The sequence below is a fragment of the Arvicanthis niloticus genome, chromosome 5 (assembly GCF_011762505.2).
Source record: "Arvicanthis niloticus isolate mArvNil1 chromosome 5, mArvNil1.pat.X, whole genome shotgun sequence".
In the NCBI taxonomy this organism is placed as follows: domain Eukaryota; kingdom Metazoa; phylum Chordata; class Mammalia; order Rodentia; family Muridae; genus Arvicanthis; species Arvicanthis niloticus.
The window spans coordinates 99170656-99194913 of record NC_047662.1 but is presented as its reverse complement, the minus strand read 5'-3'; the positions used below and the strand labels follow the sequence as shown (position 1 = coordinate 99194913).

Here is a 24258-nt window from a genome sequence, read left to right as displayed (position 1 = left end):
CCAGAAACAAAGACCAGCATATACAACCAATGTCTTTGTTGGTTTATTTTGGATAAGGATCTCATGTAGCCAAGGCTAGCCTTTAACTCTGCTTCCTCCTGCCTCTCCCTCCCCAGTGTTTGGATCGTATGGCTGTATCATCACACCTGGCTCACCTGATGACTTCACTGTCTTGTCCAATAGTCCACGAGTTCCTCACACATCACCTTCTCAGTGTGAAAACAATTACCTTCTCATCTTAGTCTATTTAGGGTCATTACTTCAGAATATCTGAAACTACATCATTTATGAAGAACAGGTGTTTATTCTATCTTGGACAGAAGTTCATGATCAAAGCACTGGAGTATGGTCACTGGGCCGTCTTGCTGTACACTCGCATCGAGGGAGCAAGAAGCAGAGAAAGGCCACTCCTGAAAGTCCTGCTTGTAATGCCATTCAGTCGTTCACAAGAGCAGAGCTGTCAAGCCCTCAGCCCCTCCTCTTACACACCACATCCCACTGTTGCTTCAGGCAGGGATTGATTTCTTAGCATACAAATGGGGTGGGGTGCACATCCAAACCACACTACACAGCCTACAGTCATTCCCGATAATCATTTCTAAAGTCAGGAATCTGGCTTTGGATTCAGCCCTCACCTTCAGGCTCTTGAACTAACCTCGGTTTCTATCAATTATCTCTCCTTAGCATGTCTAGATGTTGTTATGTGCTCTCTGTGTTTTTTGCTGAGTATATCTGCCACACAGTCTTCTATACTATCCCGGCTAGTGTGTTTCCCAACTTGAGATCATCTTGATATTTCTAATACAGTTTCTGTAACGTAGTGTCCTGTATGAAATATGTCAGAGCTGGCAAGATGGCTCAACAGGTAATGGCCTTGGCTGATAAACTCAATGAGTTAAATCCCTGGGACCCTTATGGTAGAAGGAGAGAACAAAGTCGTGAAAGTTGTCCTCTGACCTCCTTACACACACACACACACACACACACACACACACACACACAGAGAGAGAGAGAGAGAGAGAGAGAGAGAGAGAGAGAGAGAGAGAGAGAACAAAATACACAAATGTTATAAAAATGAGGGAAAAAAAGCAAAACTTGAACCTCTGTATAAGATATTCATAGTAGAGAAAACTAAGTTGAGGATATAGAATTCTCTGGACCACTTTCATGGCCTTGCCATACATCCTAGAACATTCTAGGTTTTCTTTTAAAAGCCTGGCAGGGTGGCACACTCCTTTAATCGCAGAACTTGGAAAACAGAAGCAATATGAGCTCTGTGAGTTCAAGGCCATCCAGGGCTACATAGTGAGACGCTATCTTAAAAAGATATCTTTAAAAAGGAGAAGCACAAGAAACAGAAGAAAGGGGGTGGGGTGAGAGGGGGTGGGACGAGGAGGGAAAGGGCAGGTGTAAGGGGGGGAGGATCAGTGGCATCCTCATCAGCTCACCTGTGGTGGCTTTTGTGTGTCTGTAAGACTTATCACAATGTGAAAGACCACCTAGAAGAATGTCTTCTCATTCTTGGATCCCCAAAGCCAGCACAGTGCTTAGCAAGTGGTAAATGCTCAGTGTCTCCTAAGTAAATGTTCGCTGGTAAATAAATGATGGGGTGGGGGCAGTGTTCATTGTAAGCTAACAGGAAATTATAAGTGAGAAGAACTGAAACCTCTCAGAGGTCATAATCAACATGACAGACCTGGCAGCCACGCTGTGATGGACAGACTACAACATCTCCTATTAACCCTACACAGTGTTTATATTTCCACACTCATTCCTTTGCGGGTAAAGAGCCTCAGGTCAACTGGGGTGTTCACTCCAGGTGAGCCTGGCAGGCTGCTGGCACATCCCAGGAGGGTGTGGACTGCTTATCAAGTGTTTGAAAGCCAAGAGGGCGGAGAGCAGAGGAACAAGCTGGAAGAAGAATGACACACAGGAGGTGAGTCTCCAGTTGGGCAGTTCTACCCTCGGCCCTTGAATCAATGAGCTGAATGTCCTTGGCTGAGTATCTACCTCCTGTGGGCTCCAGTGTTCATGGATGTAAAATGAAGGTTCAGATTGGGTGGTCTCTGAAGTTCCTTCCAGGATTTACGCTTGGCGGTCGGCGTGAAGTCTGTGGACAGTTGCGGGAGGAAGCAAGTAAGTGTGTCTTGAGAACTCTTAGCAACAGGACCATTGGCTCCAGGTTAGCAGACATATTCAGAGACAAGAAGCCATGCTAGGCATTCTGGACAAGGGGCGCTCTGGGGAGAGCTGCTCGAAGTAGTGGCTTACGGATCTAACTGGAGTCTATCACAGAGAAACATTTCCAGGAATTAGAGTTGGCAGATGTGTGGCACTTAATAAATTTAACATGTTATTGGGGGCGGGGGGGGATTTTTTAATGTGTATTAGCTGAGAGTTTTAAGCATTAACTTTGAGTGATGAAATTACCCAGTTACATACTGAAGTTGACACAGTGAGCCTCATGCAGCTCTGCCAGGTGTCCTTCAGTTGAGCTACTGAGATCATGAGCTGTGGTTAGTTGTAGTTTGAGGCTATGAACAACCAAGTTATAGAAATTTAGAATTTGTCCAGGTTTATTTTTTGTTTGTTAGTTTGTTTTTGGTTTTTCGAGACAGGGTTTCTCTGTATAGCCTTGGCTGTCCTGGAACTCACTCTGTAGACCAGGCTGGCCTCGAACTCAGAAATCCGCCTGCCTCTGCCTCCCAAGTGCTGGGATTAAAGGCGTGCGCCACCTCCGCCCGTCCAGGTTTTTTTTTTTTTTTTTAAAAGGTCATTTAGTTTTGAAGTTTGCCTGTCTATTGGATACCAGTAACTTTAAAAACTGATTTTAGTAATTTTTAATAATAACTATTTGTGTGTATTGATTGTGCAAAATAATGGGTTTCATTTTTATTTTTTCAAACACTATTTTGGTCAGATCCAACCCTACTACACTCTAGTGGTGTCTCCTGCCTCCTCCTGGTTTTCTTTGCTGACAGTCCATCTTCTCCTTCTGAGTGTTTGCGTTTATCTAATGAGAGAAAAAGTGAGGTGTTTGTCTTCCCGGGGATGGCTTATTTCGCTTGACATCATGTTTTTCGGTTCCGTCCAATTCTTCCCCAAAGATAATATCATTCTTTTTCATGGCTACCTAAAACTCTACTTTGTATATATATTTACACTTTTTTGTTTGAAACAAGGTTTCTCTGTGTATCACTGGCTGTCCTGGAGGGTAGACCAGATTGGCCTTGAACTCTTATAAATCCGACTGCCTCTGCCTCCTGAGTGCTGGAATTAAAGGTGTGAACCACCACCACCTAGCTTATGCTATACTTTTTAACCCAATGGCAGGCAAGTAGGCTGAACCTATAGCTTGACTATGGTTTATGATGCCATGGTAAACATGAATCTGCAGGTGTCTCTGTTGTGTACTGACTTTCACACCTTTGGACCCAGAACTGGAATAGCTGTATCTATGGTTGTACACTTTGTTTTTATTTTTTATTTAATTTCTATTATTTTTAAAAGATTATTTATTTATTTTATGTATATGAATACACCATTGCTCTCTTCAGACATACCAGAAGAGCATCAGATCCCATTACAGATGGTTTTGAGCCACCATGTGGTTGTTGGGAATTGAACTCTGGAAGAGCAGGCAGTGCCCTAACTGCTGAGCCATCTCTCCAGCCCCATGCTTTGTTTTTAAAGAATGGTGGGAATGGCATTGGCAAGGAGCATAAACACATGACTACAATCTTAGTCTAAGGCTAAGTCAGGAAAATTGTCAGGTTAAGGCCAAGTTAGGCTATATAGTGTGTTCCTGTCCAGGCTGGGCTACATAGTGATATTCTGTCTCACAAGGAAAAGAAATGAAGAAAGATCTGCCAACTTGTGTGACTTTGTCATAAGCAGCTCGTTAGGACCTGGGGGATAACTGGATGAATTATCATGAACCGTATCATGGTCTAACAATTCTGGGAAGCTTCTTTCTGCTCCCTGGCATCGGAGCTTTTATGTCTTGAGAAGAACTGAAATTATGAAGATTTTCTCAGGAACTAGGCTTAGGATGACGCCTTTCAGATCTGGTGTTTCTTAGAAAAATAGTTACACAGTGATTCATGTGGGTCACTTGCCTACAGTCTTGAAAGTTTTGAATTTGAATCCTAGTAGAAAAGACACCAGTCAAACATTAGGGTGGCTTCGTGTCCTTCTTAGGACTGACCCAACACTGAGTAGGTCAGAAGTAAAATAAAAAGTCCCTGTTGGGGAAAGAAGGAAACAGCCAGAACCAAGTGTGAAATAAAATGGACTAAGCTTGAGGTCACAGAAAGAGGAGACAGAACACAAAAGTAGTAATAATTAACATTACTGAGAACTTACTCTATATCAGGTATGGTTTGAAATCATTGATTATAGTAATCACAACAATACTCTGGAAATATTCACTCAGGGATAGAGAAGTTAAATGCTCACTCAGGACAGTCAGGGGTGATTTGTAGAGCTAGGGATACAGGCCTAGGGATCATAATAGAAGAGCTATTATGATCAATCACAATACTTGGATGCACTTTTAACCTTTCAAGGTTGTATATGACTCAAATTCCATGTCTCTAGCACACAGCCCAAGGCTGGAAGGTAAGAAGTCTTATTCAATGTTCCCAAACTAACAGAACACAGCAAATTCAACCTGGGGCTTGACCTAATACCTCCAGTTTATGGTAGGCTCTACTGGGCTCAGCCAGGCACTAGGGAGATAAAAACTGCTAGCCAGTCCCCAAGGGCTGGCAGCAGAGACCCAGTTTAACATGCTGATGGAGGCTTATGGGCAGCATTCTCCTTCAGGGCACTAGAGGGGAGAGGAAAGCCATGGGTACTTAAGAACCCAGAACCCAGGGAAGTGAGGAAGCAGCTTGGTCATTCTACTGCACACTCTGGGAATTCACTAATACCAGCAGTAGGTACTGGGTGCAAGTGCACACTTAGGTAGAACCTTTTCTGTTTCCTTCTCCCCATGCTGATGTAAGACTGACCACCTAAGCTGTAGGTCCCTGCAGATATCCTTAGGACCTCTCTCCTGGTTTGCATGGGCAGACAAGACTAATTCCAGGTCCCACTATTGCCTTCAGTGAACCTTTAAATGTTTATTTCACTGACCACTAATTGAAAGCTAGAGATGGTTTGGATAATCCTCAGGACCACTGATGAGCATTCTGGAACAAGAATGCTTGTAATACTGTCTGTGAACAACCACAAAAACACTTGTCTTTTTTTCTGGTGGGTCTGAGTCCTAAAATGTAAAGTTAAAGAGGTGCTGGGGTCTAAGTGCTTCCTGCTAGCCTCTGCCACTGTTGCCACCATGCCTGCATACAAATGGAACCCTTTCCTTTCCTTCCTCGGCATGTATAGAAACATACAGAACTAAAACTTACTTAAGGGCTGGAGAGTTGGCTCAGCTGTTAAGAGCACTGACTGCTTGCCCAGAGGTCCTGAGTTCAATTTCCAGCAACCTCATGGTGGCTCACAACCATCTGTAATGGGATCTGATGCCCTCTTCTGATGTGTCTAAAGATAGTGTACTCACATAAAATAAATAAATAAATCTTGAAAAAGAATAAAACTTACTTAAAACTAATTAAACAGAAATAGGTACGAATTCTTAAGTATCTGTCATCAACAGGCTCCGTTTACAGCAGTGGTTCTCAACCTTCCTAATGCTTCGACCCTGACCCTTTAATACAGCTCCTCATGTTGTGGTGACCTCCACCATAAAATAATATTTTTGTCACTTCATAACAATTTGCCACTGTTATGAATTGTAAAGTAAATGTCTGTGTTTTCCGATCATTGCAGGTGGCCCCTGTGAAAGGGTCATTTGACCCCAGAGAGGTCTCGACCTATAAGGTGAGAACCACTGGCTTAGGGTACTAAATAGCACTTGGCTACTTTAGTCCTCCTCAAACTGGAGTTGTGGGACACACAGTCAGGGAGAAGCTGGAGTAGGACCCTATAGGGAAACATAGACCTGGAGGACCCTAAATTCTCTCATATTCTGCTGGGCTATGGGCTCCCAACGTGTTGCTTCTTAGGTATCCCTCTTTTCTGCCTCCTGGGAAAAGGCTGACAGGCTTCTTCACAGAGTACCACCATGAAAGCTCAGTGACAAGTGTAGAACTCACTAGAGGGAGGACTGAGAGGGAGGACTGAGAGGGAGGACTGAGACTGGCTCTTGTCATGTTGATGTCTCCTCGTTAGCAGCAATCAGCCCTGTTTATGAAGCCACCTTTAAAGTGGAAGACAACGGGGATTCTGGGAAGGAGCCCCTTTTCAAGTTACTGACCCTGTCTGTCCCCTCACTAGTAGTCTGCCCATGTCTATGCTGTGTGCTGATTCACCAGGACCTATGATTTTATGTGGCACAGTCGCCCGTTTGTTGCAGAAGCGTTTTGGATGCTTTGAACCACTTCAGCCTTCTTTTCCTTCAGCTACAGATGCAGACAATAGGATTATTAATAGGTGGTTACTTAACATCAGGCCCGTCACAGGCATAGAAGGAAATTACACAGTCATGGATGTGTAGTCTAAACGTAAAGAGATGTAAAGATAACAAGAAAGCCTGTGGTTTGGGTTGTGATAATAAGACACTTGTTTGCTTCAGAGATCTTATATTACATCTAAAAAAATGACCCCAGCTTTGGTCTCTGATTCCCCAACATGAAACAGCTAAAGAGCAGTGAACAGATTAAGAGCAGAGAGCAAGGGCATGCATCTTCAAGGAGAGGTCCTCTGAGAAGCTTGCCATCTTAGGACAGCCCAGGTCACGGCTTTTGTGAATCAACTTTAAAAGGAGCCAGATAAATGTGTGGTCTGCGATAACATCTCTAGTGACTGAAGTCTAGACAGGATAGTAAGTTCCCAGGCTTCACTCCTTTTCAACCTCCTGGGTCACAAAGGCCACGGGAGTGCACTGGGAATATCTTCCCCCAGGGTCCTTGCTGGTGTTCAGCTTTCCCTCAGTGAACTGTCTCATCTTCCATCCCCACCACTCTTCCAAATGTGGGGTAATTTCTGGGTCAATGAAGTTATACGCTGGTTGTTTAAGAAGCTTGGTGTAACTTCCCTATGAGGACTGCAGATGCATGCAAACCCTTCTACCCCAGAACTCTGTCAGTTCTACAGATGCTGCTAGGATCCCAGAGACTCTTGCTTTCTTTTAAAAGTCGTTCCCTGGAACTGACAGTTGGAAAACAAACAACAATCTTGCTAAACCCAAGAACAAGTAGATCCATAACTCTACAGTAATGTCAGGAATACAGAGAGCATTTAAATTCTAATAAAAACAGCTAAAATGCACTTTAGGCAGCTTGTATTCTAGGCCTGGCCTGCCCTGAGAGCTTTTAAGGCATTATCTTGTTTAATTCTCCCACAATTCTTACGGCATGGGTATTATGTATTATTATCCCAGTTTTATAGATGGATATTATTACACCCCAACCTTACACCAGAATTTCTGGCCAAATATCCAGTTGTCTACTTAATGTCCCTGTTTGGGCATTCCTTTGGATGTTACAAGTTTACAGTTTCCCAGACTTGGGTCAGTGAGATGGCTCCACAGATAAAGGGGCTTGCTGCCAAGCTGATGATGACCTGGGTTTAATCCCCAGCTCTTACTCAGTGGAGGGAGAGAAGGGATGGCTGCTGGTTGTCTTCTGAAATATACATGAGTGCCCTGCCATGTGGCCCTGCTTGTATATAAACACACACACACACACACACACACACACACACACACACACACAAAATAAATAAATAAATAAATAAATAAATAAATAAATAAATAAATAAATAACTCACTCAAACGGCCCCAAACTTGACTCCCACTATTTCCTGTCTCGTCCTCTTGCCCCCACAAACCTATATAACCCCAGGACTCCCTCACCCCAGGCAATGGCAGTTCGTGCCTACAAGCTGCCCAGGCTAAAATCCTCAGAGTCATCATTGACTCAGCATTTTCCCATAAGCCTCCTCTCCAATCTGGTCAGCAAATCTTGTCAAACTATCTCCAGAGTCTGACAGCTTCTCGCTCCCCACAGCTCCCATCCTCCTTCAAACCATCGTCTCTCACCTGGACAGTTGGGTCACTTCCTCCTACCCCATGCCCTCCAAATCTATCCTTGTCATGGTAACAGGGAAATCTTGCTAAAATGCAAACTCAGGATCTCCCAGGACTTTCCTCTGACTTGGGAGAATCTCCCACGGCTGCAGAGCCTCGGCAGAGGCCTGTCTTCTCTGACCTCATCCTTGCCCAGCAGCTCCAGCAGCTCCAGCAGCCTGGCCGCACTTTCCCTTGGGAAAGCCAAGAGACCTGTCACCTCTGTTTTCCCTCAGTCACCAGAATTTTGGACCTTCATCTCTGCTCCCCTGGCTGCAGGGTTTGAACAAGTCCCCTCCCCCACTGCTCCCACCCCTCCACCCCCCCCTCTCTTCCCCCCAGGTCTTAATTCCAGTGACACTTTCCTAGAATGTCTAATTGTTTACAGGTTTCCTCAACAACTCTCATGATCTTTTCCTGCTTCTAGTTCCTTAATGCTTATTACAGCCTGACACTGCAATGTTTATTGTCTGCTTCCCTTCAATAGAATTAGTGAGCTTTGTGGACAGAGAGTTTTGCTTGATTTCTTCCTACCATGTCATCCCCAGTAGCCAGAGTAGCATCTAGCACATAGTGGTGCCACATAAAAGCACGCACCTTCAACATATATAGCCTGAATATTATAGAATTAATATGCTTGCCCGGTAAGAATTCACTCCGCATACGTAGAAATCAATGAAGGGCAAGAGAATTCCTTAATGTAGCTTGCTTGTGTCTGGCTCTGGTTAATAGCCAAAGAGGAGCCAGCCTTGAACAAACTTACACACAACATAGGCTTGTGCATTCTGTATATGCTGCCTTCCTTAAATTCCTTTCAGGTCCCAGCCCACAGGTTACACTGTGAACAAGCTAAGCAAAGACAGGAGACTGCAAATCTGGCTTTTTAAGCAGATGGCTTTTTAAGAGATACCAGTGTTGTTCTTTTTTCAAACAGTTGTAACTTGGGGCCATCTTGCCCACCTGGAAAAATTATGCTTTTCTCAAGAAAAGAACTGGGTGCTTTATGGCAGATCAGGCCTTACACATTGGTTGTGACTCTGTCCCCTTGAACTGCCTGTGGAGGTTTGCTCTTTGATATGGGGATGGCTCTAATGGCTGGTGGTAAGTAAGGGCTCTGTCCTTTGTTATGGAAATGGACCCTAAAGTCTGGTCAGTCCAGGTGAACAAACATATGCATCTTGACAGCTGAAATCTCTGCTGTCTCTAGCAGGCCTGATTAGCACACTACTTATCTTTGGGGCCTTTTGGAGGCTAAAGATACTTTTTTACTTTGCGTGGCTTAGTGTCTACTAAAATCTGTTAGAAAGTCCTGAACAACATCAATTCTATTACTTCACGTTTCCTCTATATCATATATACACATATGTCGGACATGCGTGATTGTATCATGTACACATGCACATACTGGATGATATAATACCCATTTCCTTCCATTCGGAATATCTGCATTTATGGCTCTTACATGGAGTTTGTACTTTTTAGTACATCATGTTTTCTGCACGTTTCAGTCACTCTCTGTGTCACTGAATGCAGGGCCTTTTAAATTTGCATTTTGAGGGCTGGAAGATGGCATAGGGATAAAGTGTGTACTGCCCAAGAACAAGGGCCTGAGGTCACACCCAGAGCACTCAAGGGAAAAGCACTGAGTTCCAGTGCTGAGAGGCGGAGCTCAATCCAGCCAGTCTAGCCAATCAGAGAGCTTGGGTTCAGTGAAAAGACAATCCCACCCCTTAACACACACAGACACCTTCTTAAAAATAAAATGAAGAGAAATTGAGAAACTTAACATTGATCTACACACACACACACACACACACACACACACACGGGGGGGGGGGCAAGGCATTTTTAGTGTTTCTTGTGCTAAGGCATTCAGATTTAATGGGCAAATTGTGGAAAGCCAACCTTTAAGGATGGGATAGTGGAAGGGACCCATGGGAAGTTCTAGGGAAAGGACACCATTTCTCAACCTAAGGGGCAGGCATAGAAGTGACTGCTTGTTCTTTTTTCTTTTATTTTTTAACTGAGAACAAATACTTTATACACAATTTCACATATGGAATACGGTTTATAATTTAAAAGGGTTTTCCTTCAATCCTGTCCATTAATTCATTTCTGGAATCCACTAGCACCACCAATTTATTTCTTTTGAAAAGTCTTTATTAATTTAGCTGGGCAGGTAGATCTCTGTGAGTTCAAGGCCATCCTGGTCTACAAAGTGAGTTCCAGGACAGCCAAGGCTACACAGAGAAACCCTGGCTCACAAACAAGCAAGCAAACAAAAAACTTTAATTTATTTTTATGTGTATGAGTGTTCTGTCTGTATCTATGTGTATCTAGTGCCCATGGAGGTCAGAAGAGGGCACTGAATCCCCTGGAACTGTACAGAGAAAAGTTTACAAAGCTCCCTAATGAATAGCTACAGGGAGTCAGTGGTTGATGACTGAAGGGGAATTCGTTTTCTCCAGGGACAAGACTCCTGACGGGTTACCCAGTCCCAGTCAGCCCCAAGCTCATACATGCAAGTAATATGAAATGGACACAGTGGGTTCTGTCTGTCTGTTCACTTGTATAGCTCCTACTGAGGGGTGTGTGTGTGTGTGTGTGTGTGTGTGTGTGTGTGAGAGAGAGAGAGAGAGAGAGAGAGAGAGAGAGAGAGAGAGAGAGGTTATTGAAGAAAAGCTCATGAATCTGAGAGGGAATGGAGAAGGAGGGAGGGGAAGATGGTTGAAATGACATAAATACAGTGCGCTTGTATATGGAGTTCTTAAAAAATAATCCAAACCCAACTTGAGGTATCTACTTTCCATAGCAGCTATCATTAGCATCCCCAATCCTGCCTACCGGCCAATCAGCCAATCAGCCAGTCAACCAATCAATCAATGGTGACATGCTGTTTATACTGACCTCTCTCTTTTGAATTTATCACAATCTTAGATGGTATGTCATAGCAATATGTGTGTAACCTTTTCTTTTTAAAAAAAGGTTTATTTTTATTTTATGAGTGTGCATGCTTTGACTGCATGTATATCTGTGTGCCACGTGCATGTCTGGTGCCCTCAGAGGTGAGAAGAGGGCGTCTGATCCCCTGAAGCTGTTGGGAAAACCGTACCTGGGTACTCTGCAAGAGCAGCAGCTGCTCTTATCCATCTCTCTAGTCTCATCTTTCTCCTCCCTCCCTCTCCCCCCTCCCCCTCCCCCTCCCCTCTTTCCCTCTCCCCCCTCTCTCTTTCCCTCTCTCTCCTTCTCCCCCTCTCTTCTCTGTCTCTCTATCTCTGTCATCTCTCTGTCTCTCTTTCTCTCTTCTGTCCTTGAACTCTGTCTGTAAACCAAACTGGCCTTGAAATCATAGAGATACCCCTGCTTCTGCCTCCTGAGTGCTGGGATTACAGGCATAGGCCACCATCACCTCTTGCAACTTTTTTATTTTTATTTTTTAAAAAAGACTCACTGGATCTAGAGAGATGACTCAGAGGTCAAGCATGAGTAGTGCTCTTCCAGAAGTCCCGAGTTCAGCTCCCCACACCTATAATGGGAGACTCCTATTGCCTGTAATTCTAGGGCTAGGTGATTGACACTTCTGAACTCCAAGGGTGCGCGCGCACACACACACATACACACACACACACACACACACATACACACACTTAAAAATTCATTTAAAAAAGAACAATTCATTGTGTTCAATCTGTGTGCACACTAAAATTTATCTGATCAGTCCTCTATTGTGAGACAGTAAGCTTGTTCCCAACTTTTTCTATAATAGATAATGTTGCAGTCACTATCTTCATGGTAAACCTGTTTGCCAATGTGAAAATGTATCTGCAGGATAATGTTCTAAAAGTAGAGGCACTGTGTCAAAGTGTATGTGAGTGTGTTCGTAATATTGATAGATAATGTCAAATTCTCCTCTGTAGCCTTGGCACTACAAGGTTTATTCCCATCAACACTGTGTGAGAAGTTAGGTGTTCCTAGTGTTGGGTCCACAGACCCTAGATTGTGTGCAATCTTTTGCTGATATGTGAATTTGTTTTCATTCAGAATTAATGTGGGTGGAGGTCAGAGGGCAGCTTGCTGGGGTTGATTCTCTCCTTCCACCATGAAGATTTCAGATACCAAATTCAGATTGTTAGGCTTTGTCGTCTCTGACTTGACTCTGTTTTCTTCTGGGAGAAGTACATATGTAAATACCACCAGATTATCAAAATATCAGAATCACTGCTTGGCCAGGCCTGGTGGCACAAATCAATAATCCCAGTGCTAGGAGGTTAAGGCAGGCAAAGTACCTGTTTGATGCCAGTCTGACTATGTTACAGTGGAGGCCAGCCTGAGCTACATAAACCCTGTCTCAAGGATATACACCTGAAAACCCACCCTCCAACACACACACAGGATATGGGGGAGGGAGAGGATACAGACCAAAATCAATACTTGGAGCAAGCCTTACACATGGAAATCCAATATAAAGAAAAGGTTTGCAAGAAAAACATTAGAAATGTCTTGTGTATTTACAATAAAACAAAGCACACAAGACCAAATCCATGCATTTACTTTAGTAGACTGATTTATTAGCCAAGTGCACCAGTTCTAAAAAAAAAAAAAAAGGCCTGGGGCAAATCCCATTGAAATCCACATGTAACAAACAGTTATTATCTTTTGGGAATCTTTTTTTTTTTTTAATTTAGTTCGGGACACAGAGCTCTCTGCAGCGGAGGTCCCCTGTACATCCTCAGTGTCTGAGTTGCATCACTTCTCCCGTGACCTCCTGTCCTAGAAGATGCAGTGCTTCATGCACCTGGTTATAATGAGGTCGGACCCAAAGTGACTCCCTCAGTCAAGAAGGACCAGTGGTGACTGTAAATGTACTTCAGCAATCTACTTCTCCCTTCAACTTGGGCCACATACCTGTGCAAGCTATAAATAGACCTTTGTCTCTCTCATTCCTTTAGCCATTTATAGGCCGGGAAACCCTCTCCTACATCCCAGTGCCGTCATGTGAGTCAACAAGCAGAGTGTAATTAATTGTGAAGTAAATGGTAATTATTGTTATCTCTGTTGGTTCCAGCCTGGGCTCCTGACTGAGTGAGAGAGAGAGAGAGAGAGAGAGAACCTGCTTGTACAGTGATCTCAGAAGGAGTTATAATACCCTACAAAGTTACATAGGGTGTGTCCTCCATGGAAGTATGTAAGGAGCACTTTAAAGCATTTCAAAATGTGCGAGTGCACACAGCAGCACTGTTGGTGTGTAAGTGTAGGTTCCTCAGGGAATCTAGCCACTGTCACCAGTGTCAGAGGGCTTGCATGGGACAGAGGCTGTGGCATTTCTGGGTCCAGAGGAAGCAGCCAGGACCTGAGGGAGGCAGTAGTTAGCCCAAGAACAGGAAGTATATGTGAAGATAAAGCAATCCACTGGCATTAACCATTTGATTTTTGATTACTTACTATTTGTAGGGCATTGCCCTAAGGGATAGAGGACCTAAACATGACCTAGGCAAGTTCTGTCCTTTACAGTGGTTCTATTTGAGAAGATGAGATCCATCCAACCATTCTACATTCATCTATCCTCCATCCATCCATCCTCCACCAATCCATCCTGCATCCATCCAATGAGTGTCATTGCTCTCATAAACAGATGCACACTAAGCATCTATTATGTGGCATCCATATAGCACCAGGGATACAGCAATTAAGCAGACATAGATTTGGGGCTGGAGAGATGGCTCAGTGGTTAAAAGCACTGACTGCTCTCCCAGAGGTCCTGAGTTCAGTTTCCAGCAACCACATGGTGGCTCATAACCATCTGTAATGGGATCTGATGCCCTTTTCTGGTGTGTCTGACAACAGGGATGGTGTACTCACAAACATAAAATAAATAAATCTTAAAAAATAAAAAAAACAAAGATTTTGTGTCTCATAGGAGGAAGACAATATTCACAGTAAGACTTCCCAAACCATGCCGGGCAGTGGTGGCGCACGCCTTTAATCCCAGCACTTAGGGGGAGGCAGAGGCAGGTGGATTTCTGTAGGCCAGCCTGGTCTACAGAGTGAGTTCCAGGACAGCCAGAACTAAACAGAGAAACCCTGTCTCAAAAACAAAACAAAACAAAACAAAACAAAACAAATAAACAAAAAGAACAAAAAACCACAAAACAAAAAACAAAACAAAACCACACAAAACAAAGACTTCCCGAACCATGATGTTAAAGTTATCTTTCAGTATGAAATGAGGACATTAGCTTGAAACAAACGATATTGTGTAATAAATAGGGGTGTGGCTATGACTAAGAAAACTGAAATACAGCAAAGTGTATTCTACATCGAGAGCTGTTAGTGTGTGTCCTGCCTGAACTAGAAAATGGTCTAAGGAAGGAGACTGGTAAATGTGTTCCTGGTATTTATCAGACGAATGACAGTAGTCACTGAACGTGCTCAGTGACACAGACCACTGGGAGCATTCAGCTCACGCTCTGTCATGGCTCCCGCTTCTCTGGGATGAATCCTCTGGGTTTTGTTCCAGTGGTCCTGGGAAAGCCTCTTCTGTCAGCTCACAGTACTGTACACACTATGTGTCATGACACTGTCACAGCTGGGGCTTATTGATTCTTTGGTGTCTGACTTCCTGGATAGGCAGCAAGCTACATGAAGAGAAAGGCTCTGCCAGTCGTTTCTGTGTTTGAATCTCATTTCCTGGCACCTACAGGCGTTCAGGAAATAACCGTTAAATGACTGAATAAGTAAATCAAAGACCCAATGAATCCGACTTTCCAGGAAGATTTTCCTATAAAAGAAGAAGGTTCTGAACACAAGGACTTTTATTTCTGAAACTCTTAGGGCCCACATCCTCACAGTAGCCCTTGAAAACAAGCTAAAGTCATCTGAGAGGATAGAACCGTAACTGAGAAAATGTCTTCATCAGATTGCCCTATAGGCATGTCTGTGGGACATTTTCTTCATTTCTAATTGATGGAAGAGAACCTATCCCATTGTGGGTTGTACCATCCCAGGTGGGTGGTCCTCGGTTGTATAAAACAGCAGGCTGAGCAAGCGAGCAAACACCTCCATGGCCTTTGCTTCAGTGTCTGCCTCCAAGATCCTGCCTCGAGCGCCTGCCCTGGCTTCCCTCGGTGATGGACTGCAGGATATAAGTTGAAATAAACCCTTTCCTCCCCAAGGTGCTTCTGGTCACCTCAAACTAGAACAGCAGGTGAACAGGAGTTGAGAGACTTTGGAGATGGAACAAAGATTTATGGAAATGGCTGAGCGGCCACCCACCCTAAGCCTTGAGTTTAACATGGCATTTGGCGTGCAGGTCTAAGGAGGGAGGGCAAAGAGTTTTTCTAGGCATAGATAAACAAAAGAACAAAGAAACCAAGTTCAGGATTCAGAGTGTGTGCAAAAGAGCAGTAGCAGACCGTGCTGGGGAAGGCATGCTGGCACTTCTGGGAGAGGGCTCTGCTTCACTGTGGGGAAATCCTTGAATTGTATTGGGAAGGGAAGCTATTCAGTTCTGTCTTGTTCCCCAAAGAATCGTGTGGGTGATGCGAAGGAAGGACCGAATGGCCCCAGGAAAAGGCCGGTTGGAATGGTTTCTCAAAGGCTTCACACTGGCTATCACTTCAATGGCCTCGCCGTTGTGACCTCACAGGATCCAGATTCTGGCTTTTTGCCCAAGAGGCTCAGGAGTGTGGTCCATCAGTACCCAGTGGTCTAGTTTTCCAGTGCTGCTGTCTCTAACCTGGACAGCAACTTCCCAAAGGAAAAGAAAAATTGGATTGCCGAAGATATCAGATGCTCCTGTGTTAGGCGTTCTGGCCCTGTAGGCAGGTCACCCGGAAGCTCCTCCCCTAATCAGTGGTCAGCTTGCCAAGTCACAGTAAGAAATACAATTGAGAAAGGACGCCCACATCCAGTAGCTCATGTAGGTGGATCTAAAGCCAGAGTTTGAGAGTTAGAACTATAATTAGTTTGCTTGGTAAATTTGGATTAAGACAAGGGGAAAATATTGAAAGTATGTTTTGAGGTGTCTGGCTTACATCTCTATAATAGGAAGGTGCTCATCTCAGAATCTCCTTGGCTACCACCTTCAGGACCTTCAGAGCTCAGCCGCTCTGCCTTGGGATCGGCTGAGCATGGCTTGTCTGACTGCCTCATGCTCTCATGGCTGGTCAGCCTCCTTCTGAATGACCCTGCCTTCAGAACTCATTGCCTTCCCAGTCTAGGTCCACTGTTTCTTTAAGGAGACGTAGCCGATGTCTGCTCTGATCCATTACGTGGTGATGCCCTAGTTTAACTCTCAGAGGACAATCTCATTTCTAATCCTTCCAGAATCACTCACTGATGCTAACTGCTGACACTTTACAGTCTGGAGATTCTGGGGCCCTCTGAGCCCCAGATGGCTTGGGACAATCTTACTTAACAGTCAGAATTGTTCTTCGCTGATCATATCCCATTCTGTTCATCTGTATCTTTGTAATTAAAACACGAATATCTGTTATTTTATCCTATCTCCTCCTCCTCCCTCTTTTGAGACAAGCCTAGAACTCGCTATGTAGACTAGGCTCAAAGTGTTGAAACTTGGCATGGAGACTATGACAGAGGCTAGGCCTTGATTAGCAGGGCACAGTCCTACCTGTTTCTAGGACTACAGAGGGCAGCTGGGCCAGTAGAAATGAAACTCAAATCCTGGACCAGAGGCCAGAGGGAGTACCTATTCCATCTGTGAGACCATGGGAAGGGGGTTGTCATGTGAGTGGCATTTGGTGTAATAACCAGAACCTGGGGAGGTAGAATGATCATGAGTTCAAGGCTAGCCTGGACTACATAAAGAGGCAGAGAGAGAGAGAGAGAGAGAGAGAGAGAGAGAGGCCACGGAATGAAAGACTGACTGGCTCTCAGACCCAGAGGTCTACCAGCTAACCACTTCTGGATAAATTAGAACATCTTATATTCCTGTCCCCAAACAGCAGAGATATAGGTCATCACCAAACACCCACACTGCACCAATCAGGACTACAAACCTTATTTTGCTTACAACAAGCTTGGGGATTACCTACCTCTAACTGGAACCCTTAGATGTTCAGTAACATAACGTAGTCACTCATATGTGATGAGATTGGGTTTTTGAGGCAAAAGTGTTTAGAGAAAAAACCCTGAAGATATTGCCATTGTGTTGGGCTCACCCTCAATAACTTAGTGACTACAAGAAAAAAAAGTCGCAATTTGAATTTTTTTCCTTTTATTTGCATTCATTTTATGCTGAATTTGTTCTGGTGCTGAAAGGTTTTGTTCTGAACAAAACATTCCCCTAGCATGTGCCTCAGTGCCGCCTCCTCTTTAGGGACAGTTGGTTTTCAGTGAGGTTGTGTTAGTGAGGCAGGGGAGCTCCCCTGTGGGGTAACTGGACTGTGTGTCTGAAGCTCAATAATGCATTGTGGATGTTTAGCTTACCCGGAGATGTTCAGCGACTCAAGAATCAGCATCACCTTCCATGCTTTAAATCATGGAGTGCAAAAATTCAGCACTCTTTGGGGGTCACCAAACCTGTGTCCAGCCCCACTGTTGGGCCTCAACATGCCTACTAACTCCACCATTATGTCTCAGGAATAGTTCAATGTGGATTTTTAAAGTGACATCGTTCAGATACTTGGTGGCTTTTCAGATGTGCATGCTCTCGATAGCCTAGGCAGTTCCACAGGCATCCTTAAAATAAAAGAAACGTGGAGATTTGAACCTCTTCACTTGCACACTTTTATGATTTTATAGGGTTTTTCTAGTTCAAGGGAGCAGTGAACCATTTCCACAGGTCACCCTGGGCCACTTACGGGAAGATTCAAACCATCCAATCCTGATGGTCAGTATGAGAACACAAGGCACTCTGAACTTAGGAGGTGGGAGAGGACTGCATTTAATAATGTGCTAGTGAACCGCCTGGATTCGAATTCAGACACCACTGCCTGTCTACTGTGAGGAGTGGAGTAAGTTTTGCTTGTAGATGGGGATAATGATGGAACTCGCTTTACTGGGTTAGTGTGCGGATCAAACCTGCTAACTAGTAAGCAGTGCTTAGTGCTTAGTGCTGACTAGCAAGAACAGTGCTTGGAAAATATGCCAGCCAGTGTGGGGGCAGTTCCGCCGCACATAGGAAATGCTCAGAGAAATTAGCCATTATCTTGATTAAATTGAAGTCTTGTTTTCAAACTAATCCAAGCGCTTGATTGGATTCGGGAGGCATCACATCTTCACTAACTCCATAATTCTAAGCTTCTTTTCTGAGGTGGGTCACTTGCAAAGTACATCTTAACCACTTCTTAAATGTGTATTTTATTTATTATTATTGTATGTATAGGTGTGTATGTTTGACGTCTGTGTGAGTACAGATGTGTGTGTGTGTGTGTGTGTGTGTGTGTGTGTGTGTGTATGTGTGAGAAAGGATAACTTCAGGAGATGGATCTCTCCTCCCACTCTGGCTCTGAAGACTGCACCAAGGTCACAAGTCTTACATGTCAAGCCCTTTTCCCCACTGAGTCATCTTGTCAGAGCCATCTTAACTAAAATATCTCACCCTGGGCAGCAAGATAGCTCATCAGGTATAGGTGCCTGCCGATAATCCTACCAGGGTTCAACTTTTGGAAGCCCGTAGAGTGGAAGGAGAGACTCCTGAAAGTTGTCCTCTAACCTACACATACACTCACACACAGGGTGGGGGGCAGTGTGCATGAGCACAAGGAAATAAAATTTAATAAAGATCCCTCCTTATATAAAGATCAGACCTCACCCAGAACCCTTGGTGACACTTGGGCAGCCCCTACAGTTTGTGCTTTCCTCCAGCCCTTCCTAGAAATGCTTGCCTGGAGAGACCTAAGTTCACTGGACAGAGTTGCTCTGTAATGGGTTCCAGAAGACCTTTGACTTTAGAACTCCCCAGGAGGACCCATTCTTTGCATGCCTTGGAGCGTGGCGTGTTCTGGAATCTTAGCCTGTGGGTGATGCTCCAGATGATTGAGCTGGCAAGACAGGGTGGGGCCATCCCAGCCGACTTCAGGAAGGAAACCAAGTCTGTCCGCACTGACAGCTGCAGCTCGATTAAAATGGCACATGAGGCAACCGAGGCCTCTTCTAAGTAGCCACATAATGCCTGATAATGACAGGCTTGGGCAAGGTTGTCCTGTGACTTGAACTTAGGTGACTTAGGTGACAGGGGTCAAAGAGCAAAAATAAAACACCTGCAAAGCATAAATTCATACTTTGAAAGTGACTCCTTAATGTGGTTTTTTTTTTCCCCCACAAATATCTATGAAACCCAGGCAGGAAATAGCACTGTGTATTATGGGAGACAGAGAGAAACAACAATCGGTCTCTACTGCTGCTTTTCACAGCTGGGGACAGACCCCTTCCACCTGGATAACTGAGATGGCCCCTTACTAGTCTCCCTGTTGTGTTCCCAGTCACAATCCATGCAAATCAGAGGTGGGCTTGTAAGTCACCCACTGGCTTCTCCCACAGTAAATATTACCAGCATCAAAAAACCCATCATCCACCAGAATTTGTCTATGTGGGGCTTCCTCATGTTCTGTCATACCATGGATCTCATCCGCCAGCCCTCTACTGAGTGCGAGCTCCCTCCATCATCTGTCTGACTCCTCCCCTATCTTCTTGCCTTCTGCTAGGAAGCCTAAGGAGGCTTTATTTAGTCTCTCACTACAGGAACCCTGCTCAGTGCTCATCTGGAATGCCACTCTTCCTCTCTGCCTCCTCTGAGGGTTGTACCTGTGCCTACTGCATCCTGCCCTGTCCCATTCAATCATGCCTTCTGTGCCACAGCTTGCTGTCTGTTTCCCCCAAGAAACTGGTTCTTGGATTGGCTTTGTTTTGTCATTGGCCTTTCACACAGCCCAGGCCTAGCACAGTACTTACCTGAAGTGAATTATACTGAATGGAATGGAGGAGATAAAGCCAGCCCAAGGTGACTAATATGGGCTACAATGCCACCAGGGTTCTCCGGCAGAGATCCAGAATGGATTATAATTCAGGTTGGAGTGGGGATAAAATCGATTCCAAGCAAGGAAGACTGGGAAAGGTTTCATGTTTTCCTTGGGCAAATGTTTTCTGCACCTCATCTTCTGTCACTTGTAGCTCCTTTACTTGCAGCTACTGTGCTATTCATAACCCAGTATTGCAATCAAATGCTTGTGTATGCATGTGTGTATGCATGTATTTATAAATGAGGTATCAATCTGTTGTCCAGGTTGGCCTCAAGCTAATTATACATTTATTTTTCTGATTACCTACAAGACTAGAGGATCCGTGAGGTGGGGATCAGGCCTTCGTCCCTGTTATATCCCTATATCTGGTCTGGTACATGGGATGCAACAGGTGCTCAACAGATGTTTGTGAGAGAGGAAGGAAAGAGAAATGTGCTTCTGCAAGGGTGGCAGGTGCAGTCACATGTGGGGCCCTGCCATACTGTCTCCTGGATTAGCTTGATAGACTGAATGTGTTTGTTGGCTACACAGTAAGGAGGGGGAAAGCCAGTATTCTGAGATCCACTTGTCACTTTCATCCCCCACATCGGAGAATTGGCACTGTGACACATTCTTCAGTAAGGACAGGATTGGGAGGCAACTGGGCAGCTGGAAAGGAAGGCCATTGCGATTGTGAATGGTTTCCCTTAAGACCAGGCAAATGACTGCTTAAGCAAAGTGGATGGTTGGCAAAAAAAGACTCCAAAGGCTTCCAGATGAGGCCGCAAATCTTCCTTCTACTTCTGCACAAAGCAGCAGGATGGAAGGAGGACAGTCACTCTGTGCTTCCAGGTTAGAGCATGCAACCCCATGGAAGAGGCTATGGCTCTGTCATCACCAGGATGTGTGATGTGTGTTAGCAGGTGCACCTGCTAGGTGCACAGGTGAAGGCCAGGTTGCACCTGCTAGGTGCACAGGTGAAGGCAAGGGTCTTGTCAAGGAGGCTCAATTCTCTCATATGCAAAGGGGAACAGAGAGTACATTCTTCAAGGGGACTGCAGTGAGAGTTAAATAACACACTCCATAAATACTTCAATCTAATACTGGACGTAAAGAATACCCTATGTAAACGATAGCTATTGATTATCATGATTATTTAAGAACTTCCTGGGGTAATTATTTAAGGGCTCTGTAAGTAAACAGCTGTTACATGATACTTGAGAAAGCCTGAGCTGTTCCGGCTGTCTGGTGGAGCCGTCTCAGAGCACTTGCTAGTCCTTGCAACCACTGGTTTTATTGTATCCTTTCCATATGATTGAATTTAAATCCAGATATGAGAGTGTATATCTGTAATTACAGCAAGTGGCAGGCCAAGGCAGGATGATTGCTGTGAGTATCAGCCCAGCTAGGGATACAAAGTAAGACTGTCTCATAACTAAAAACAGGACTAGAAGCATGGCTCAATAGATAAGAGCACTAGCTGTGCACGCATGAGGACCTGAGTTCAAATCCCTAGCACTCATGTAAAAAGCCAGACATGGTTGGTTGCATGTGCTTATAACCCCAGCATTGGAGGGCAAAAGCAGTCGGATCTAAGAACTTACCAGCCAGCCAGCCTAGCTGAAAGTGTGAGGTTCTGATTCTATGAGAGGCTCTGTCTCCATTCAGTAGGTGGAGAGTGATAGATAAAGACTCCCAGTACCATCTCATTCTGGTCTTCTTATGCATGCACATGGGCAAGTGCACTCTACCACACACACACACACACAAATAAATAAAAATACAAGATAAAATATATAAATTTTATGTTTTTATGCAACACTATGGCACAGAAATGCTGTGTTTTTTAGCAACCATAAAATTAGTTACTGGTACCTGCTTTTCCTCAGCTGGTTTCCTACCCAGGCCTGTGTACCAGAAGTACAGGGTAGTCCGCTTTCTTTCCTTTAGCATTTCAGAGTGTGTTTGCCACAGCCCTTTGAAGACACTGATTCTCAAAGGACTTGTTCATATTGATCAACCTGCTTCAGATTAATCAACCAAATAAACCTCCTATGTTTTAAAGATGAACTGGCATCCAATTTTTTTTATTACCATTTTAGATTTTTTTCTCTTCACTTTGCTTGTTATCTATTTTGGTATTTAAAGAAAATGCAAACCAGGCAGTGGTGTTGCACACCTTTAATCCCAGCACTTGGGAGGCAGAGGCAGGTGGATTTCTGAGTTCAAGGCCAGCCTGGTCTACAGAGTGAGTTCCAGACAGCCAGGGTTACAAAGAGAAACACTGTCTCAAAAAACCAAAAAACCAAAAAACCAAACCAAAAAAAAAAGAAAGAAAAAAGAAAAAAAAGAAAATGCAAGCCCTTTCTCACATGGATCTAAAATGGTAGCTACAAATTTGTGCAGAGGAAAAGTAGGGAGAGAGGGTGCAAATGACTCTTCATATACAATGTTTGGTATCAGGGAGGTGACAGTAGGGAACAGATAAAGCCCTGATTTGGTCAGACTATCACCAGTCATTCACTGGATGAGGCGTGACCTGGAGCAGGGTGTTAGACTGGAAGTCTGGTTTTAAAAAGTTTGTGTGTGTGTGTATGTTCATGTGTGTGTGTGCGTGCATGTGTGTGCATATGCATGTATGTGCACATGCATGGCAGAAGCACATGTGCCTCCACTAGTAGAGATCAGAGAACAGTGTTGTGAAGTGGTCGTTTCTTTCACTTTTATGCACAGTTCTAGGGACTGAATGGAGGTTGCCAGACTTGCCAAGCAAGTGACTTTACCCCCTAACCCTCTCACCAGCCCTACACTGAATTCTCTACAGAGAATCAGATACCATGGCTGTGAGATACTCAAAATAACCAGACAGGAGGGTCTTCGACCAAGATTTAGCCAAAAGTGGTTCCATGACTCTCATGACCCTGGTTATGTCAAAGGTCAAAAGAGGATTTCTTGGAGGCAGCAGCTAGTGTGCCAAGGGCCATCCTGGTCCCAGCAAGTAAGAGACATACATCAGCCCACATCATACTAGCAGGATCACTCAGAGTCTGAGCTGTGTGGCCTGCAGCTGAGGCCTGGGGACTGATCTGACTCTTGCTCTGGAAACTTACCAGGAAAGAGCAGGGCTGGCTAATGTTTCTGCAAACCAGCCAGTGAGGGGATCAGCTGACACTCCCAGAATTCATTTAGGAAAAAAAAAAAAGCCAAACCAAATCAACCCCCCCCCCCCCAAAAAAAAAGACCCTCAAGGAACAGCTCTAGGCTCCTGCTGGAAGGTGATGAGGGCAGCAACTTCAAATGGTCAAACATGGAAAGAACGAGCCCAGGAAGAAGAGAAACCGGGTACGGGCTGCAGGGATTTCCAGAGCCTGGGGAGGAAGCATCCGAAGATGTCAAAGATAGGGGATCTTCAATGACTTAGGAGCCATGCTGGAAGTTGAGAGATGCAAGGTTGAGGGCTTGCTCTGGTGAGGGTCTACGGGCTTCTGCGACATGAGGGTCACACAGTGGCAATGGGGAGGGGGATGGGGAGGGCTATGTGAAAGAGGAAGCCCATGGGGAAACCTACATTCATCGCAGCCCGGGTCTGCTCTCAACAAAGCTAGCTCACAATAAGGACATTCATCCGTTCCTGAGGGTTCCACCTCCCGACAGTCTGACACTGGAGATTAAGTTTCTAACCCACGAAGCAGGGGATGTAGGCAAACCATAACAGGCTGTGAGTTCTGGGCGTGTGGGTGGCTGCTTAATTATCTTGAGATGGAGATCGTGGGAGCTGTGGTTAGCCATAAGGTGCCAAGCAAATGTGCACCAGTGTTGCCCACATCGTTCTTTAATAGCTGCAAATAATGACGGAAGACTTGGGAACTTATCAGAAGGTTAATGGCCTGCCCAAATGCTCGAGATGTCTTTATCAGGCTCGCACATAATTAGATTACCTCAAGCATCCCTGCCAGGAACAACCCTCACACATCACAGAGCACTCTGAAAACCCAAGTTTAGGCTCTCAGGGAACCTTGGTCAACTGCCACCTGTCTCAGAACATTTGTTTCATTGCTGCTGCTGTCCTCACAGGGTATCCTGGATCCCACCCAGGCTGGCCCACAGTCCACTATGTAGCTGAGGCTGACCTGGAGTTCCTGATTCTCCTGCCTCTACCTCCCA

At 44.7% G+C, this 24258-nt stretch overlaps 1 protein-coding gene across 1 annotated transcript in view; it reads left to right on the top strand.

Moving 5' to 3' along the window:
- Window positions 1–1978: 1978 nt before the first annotated feature.
- The window catches only part of Frmpd1 (FERM and PDZ domain containing 1), a 175619-nt gene continuing 153339 nt past the window's right edge, over window positions 1979–24258 (top strand). Inside the window, exon 1 of the mRNA XM_076935043.1 lies at window positions 1979–2136. The gene's annotated coding sequence lies outside the window, so the exon portion shown is untranslated. The remainder of the gene's footprint in view (window positions 2137–24258) is intronic.